Source organism: Piliocolobus tephrosceles, chromosome 10 (genome assembly GCF_002776525.5).
Source record: "Piliocolobus tephrosceles isolate RC106 chromosome 10, ASM277652v3, whole genome shotgun sequence".
In the NCBI taxonomy this organism is placed as follows: Eukaryota; Metazoa; Chordata; class Mammalia; order Primates; family Cercopithecidae; genus Piliocolobus; species Piliocolobus tephrosceles.
This window is the reverse complement of record NC_045443.1, coordinates 123,892,776-123,896,687: the sequence shown is the minus strand read 5'-3', so window position 1 is coordinate 123,896,687 and position 3,912 is coordinate 123,892,776. Positions and strand designations below refer to the sequence as shown.

The 3,912-nt window shown below is 42.3% G+C and overlaps 1 long non-coding RNA gene across 1 annotated transcript; it reads right to left on the bottom strand.

The window, feature by feature from the left end:
• Positions 1–728: 728 nt before the first annotated feature.
• LOC113225326 lies at positions 729–1,775 on the bottom strand. The gene is made up of 2 exons (XR_003309990.1): positions 1,629–1,775; positions 729–957 (listed from the first exon to the last, which is right to left on the bottom strand). It is a non-coding gene; the product is annotated as an uncharacterized LOC113225326 (long non-coding RNA).
• Positions 1,776–3,912: the final 2,137 nt, after the last annotated feature.

Sequence of the window (3,912 nt, the reverse complement as noted above, 5' to 3'; positions counted from 1 at the left end):
TATTCCTCTGTATTTTTGCACAGCTGTATCCATCTCAACACTGAGGTTTCAAATCAAATACCATCTCCTTGTAGAGACCCTGCCTGACTTCCTATCTAACTAGAGTCAAATATCCTCAACTTATCCTAAATATCTTGGAGATGATCTCTTCTATTCCACCATCCTGATTTCCTGTTTGGAATAACACATCATTCGTTAAAATTATTGTATTTATGTGTTTGTGTATTGTCTATACACTCTCTGTATTGGAAGATGAGCTACTTGTGTGCAGGGATCTTGTATCCCATGTTTACTATTGCCCTTGTCACCTGGAACAAGGTTTGGTACAGAAGATATCTGTATAAAATGCTTGTCAAAATGGGCAAGAAGGCAAATGCACATGACCCTAGGATGTACATTACCCTAGGTAAGGATATTTTAGGAGAGCAAGACATGTATGGTTCTGGAGTTGGAAGATGATTGGGTCCAATTTTCAGCTTTTTCACTAACTAGGACTGTGCAACTGTGGGAATTTGCTTTAAATGCTATGAAGCTCTAATTTCTCATGAATAAATGGTACTATACATTGCGCTTTGCTCCAAAGTTGCTGTGAGGCTACACCAAGATAAACCGTGTGCTGTGCTTAGCACAGTGCCTGGCCCATATTAAGGGAGTGAGCTCCTGTCACTGCAGGATGCTGCATATGGAGAACACATGCCAAGCTGGAGAGAATAACACACTGCAGTAGATTGGATCATTGTCCCCAATGCCTCCTGCCCTCCCTGCATTTATTTTGTACACACTTATCCTTTGCCATGTGGCTTTGCAGCTCCTCAGGCTAGAGAATTGCCTTTCCCCATCTGATGTCGGACATGGCCATATGGGTTGCTTTGGTGGATGGAATGTGGACAGAGCAGCAGGTTTCCGATCTGGATGAGACTTCAAGAAGCACCACAATCTCAACTCGTGCTTGTTCTCCTGTGATTAACAGAAGAGTTAATCCTGGGTGACAGCTGCCCCTTCAGCCTGCATATGCAGCAGCATAAACATCACAAAGTCAGTACATACAACATTTCTATCACCCAGGAAGCTGTGCCTTCCCTTTTCCAGAAATAGCCAACTCCTCAAATGCAACCACGTTTTAACATCTACTACCTTAGATTAACTTTGCATGTCTTTAGCCATCATAGAAATGCAATCATATTTTTAGTCCTCTCATCCCTAAAGTAAAGCATTTCTCTTCACCAAAACAAGTCAAGATTTCATGGAAGATGTGGGAAGATGTTACAATTTCTTTCATTTCTATTGCACTCGAGGAGCATCCATTCTCTGAATCTTAAATGTTTCAGGGTTGCATTTTCCTTTCAATCTTCCATTCTCTTCTTAACTGTAAAAATCTTAAGGCAACCTTCATTGGCAGGACAGTCTAAGTAAGCTCTCCAGGAAAATTGGATACGTCAACATTCAAATCATGCACACATATGACTTTCTTCATGGTGACTTTGATTTACTGGCAACCTAGTAAAGGAACTGGTTTACAAGATATGACAGTGTCAGGGACACTTTCATAGTATCACACCACTTTTCCGCCTACTACACAGCCTATCATAACTTTCGTCTAAGGTAGAGATCTACAAACACAGCCATACCTCTGTGAAAACAAAGGGATGTTGCTCTCCTTCAAATGCAGCCCCAAGTGTGCATACTGCTATCTACCTTCTCCGTCATTGATAAATTACACAAGCTGCATTTATCAGACAAAGCACCTACTTATGTCAGAATGAATGGCAGCTTCCAATGGCAGCTTCTTTAAAAAAAAAAGATTTGCATTTAAACACGGATACATCTAGAGTTTCCATTGCATGGCTAATGGTTGAACTGGTTGGTATCAGCTGTCATTGGCACCTGTGAATTCTTCGTGTATTGTTGAACGAAGCTGAAGTGCTAAGTTCTTAGGGATGCTGACAGATTTTTATTCCTGATCTTTATCGTTGGATAGCAAACTCATGTTTGATGTCACTTTTCACCCCCATATTCATTTTGACTTCCACTCCCAATTTTCATTAACAGTTAAAAAGTGGCACCTGTGATTATTCTACGAGGCCTACATCCTTCGAATTGAGTTGGAGTGGAAGTCAATCTGAAGATGGGGGTGAAAAGTACCTACTTCTGTCGGAATGAATGGCAGATTCTGATGGCAACTTCTTTCCAAAAAAAAAAAAAAAAAAAAAAAACACACACAAAAGATTTGCATTTAAACACTGACACATCCAGAGTTTCCATTGCATGGCAAATGGTTGAACTGCTTTGTCTCTAAAGATGCTCATTATTGCAGGTGCACATTTCTTTTAACAATTTGAATGAAATTTTCCTTCAATCAAGTTTCCTTTTCTCCATGCCTCTGTAGGTCTGAAGAGTTTAGACACTGATATTCTTTGACCTGCTTGGAATCCTATTTCTCATCCTCTTCTCCTTTGGTAAGAACACCATCGAGGTTTTTCTTTGAGGATTCCTCTCTCTGCTCCTCTGGGGTTTTGTGGTCTTTGTCAGGGGAACCAGGCATAGAACCCAAATCAGTCTGGCACTAGGTCCTCTAGGGCCACAGTGATGGGTTCAGGACGGACATATGGATCCCAGCTTTGGGATTGTTGCTGGGTTGTTGGAAAACAGGCCACCTTTCTGCTGTGCAAGTCACTTTTGGCTCAAGCAGAGTTTCTTCCCCCTGGTTTCCTTGCAGCAACGTCTGTCTGTCATCCTGTGTGGGCTGCAGGTTTGCCTGTGAAGTTGTTTCCAGTGTGGATCCCCAAGCACTACCAAAAAGATCTGTGCCCAAAGCATGCAGTTCTGTGCTTCAAGTCTGCTGGCATCTATCCGAGTACAAGACTTTCATAGGTTACCAGCTGTTAGGGACTGAATTGTTTTCCCCAAAAATTCATATCTTTAAGTCTTAAATTCAAGTAACTCAGAAAGTGGCCATGTTTGGAAATAGTTTCATTGCAGAGGTAATTAGTGAAGGTGAGGTTAGGGTGGACCCTAATCTAATATGACTGGTGTCCTTGTAAGAAGGGAGACCAGGCGCGGGGGCTCACACCTGTAATCCCAGCACTTTGGGAGGCCAAGGCAGGATTGCCTGAGCCCAGAACCAGCAATGTAGTGGTCCTGAGACCAGCCTGGGCAATATAGTGAGACCCTTTCTCTACAAAAATAAAAATAAAAATAATTAGCCAGGTATGGTGGTGCATGCCTATAGTCCTAGCCACTCAGGAGGCTGAGGAGGGAAGATTGTTTAAGCCTGAGAAGTCAAGCCTGCAGTAAGCTGTGATCCTGCCACTGCACTCAAGACTGGGCATCAGAGCAATACCCTGTCTCAAAAAAAAAGAGGGAGTTGGGGAATGTTGGAGACACACACACACACATAGAAAGAGAGATAGAACACTGTGTAAAGATGAAGGATAGAGATTGGGGCTGTGCTTCTCTACAAGACAAGGTATTTCAAAGATCGCCAGTGAACCACCAGAAGCTACAAGATTCTCTCTCGAGAAAGAACTAACCCTGTCGACACCATGATCTTCTACTTTTAGCCTCCAGAACTTTGAGATAATAAATTTCTGTTGCTTTAAGTCACCCACTTTGTGGTGCATTGTTAAAAGATCCCTAGCAAACTAATACTCAGAAGCAAACCTGGCTGTGAGATGAATAAATTCCCAGGGTCGAAATGCTAGCAGTAAATCCAGTGACCACTGTCAATTATTGTAAGTCTTTGTTCTCCTGCCCCTTGCAGCATATCAGAGGAAACTGGATACAGGGGGGTTGTTATGTAGGAGCTAGTACCATTTAGCTGCATGTGAACTGCCATCCTGTGTCAGTGTTTCTCAAAAATGATTTGTGATTAAGAAAACAATTGGGGAAAGTAGGCCAATATGAGCAGCTTAC